The following is a 486-nucleotide window of genomic DNA, read 5'->3' as shown; positions in this document are numbered from 1 at the left end:
CAGCTAAAAAATGAATTTCAGCCAGCAGAATCAATGATTGCTGACTAGAAATTTGCTTTTTTTTCCCTCTTATCACTGACTGAAATAACCAGTTATTTCAAAACATAAAATTAAATGTGCTATTATCTTTGAAAAGTGCATTATGCCCCCGCCCCCTACAAGGGACAGTTGTATCAACAGCAGCTACAGGAGGTTAATGCTAAATGCTAGCTCTTTTCAAGGAAACTGTAAATTAAATTACAGATCATTAAAATAAGTGTTACCAAAAAATATATTAAGACAGTGAAGAAATGTTAGCATTTCCAAAATACAACCAAGCATTAAAGAAAATGCATAATATATATTTAAAATCAAATAAGAATTCATGCGCAATAATTACTTTCAGTGTAACGGTAATTATGAGAGATCTTAAACTTTTTTGCGACAGCATTTTCTTCATATTTATCCCCAATTAAAACAGAAAAATGAAGTCCAACAAAGTGAAAA

The sequence above is a fragment of the Chaetodon auriga genome, chromosome 15 (assembly GCF_051107435.1).
Source record: "Chaetodon auriga isolate fChaAug3 chromosome 15, fChaAug3.hap1, whole genome shotgun sequence".
Taxonomy (NCBI): domain Eukaryota; kingdom Metazoa; phylum Chordata; class Actinopteri; order Chaetodontiformes; family Chaetodontidae; genus Chaetodon; species Chaetodon auriga.
This window is presented reverse-complemented; position numbering follows the sequence as displayed.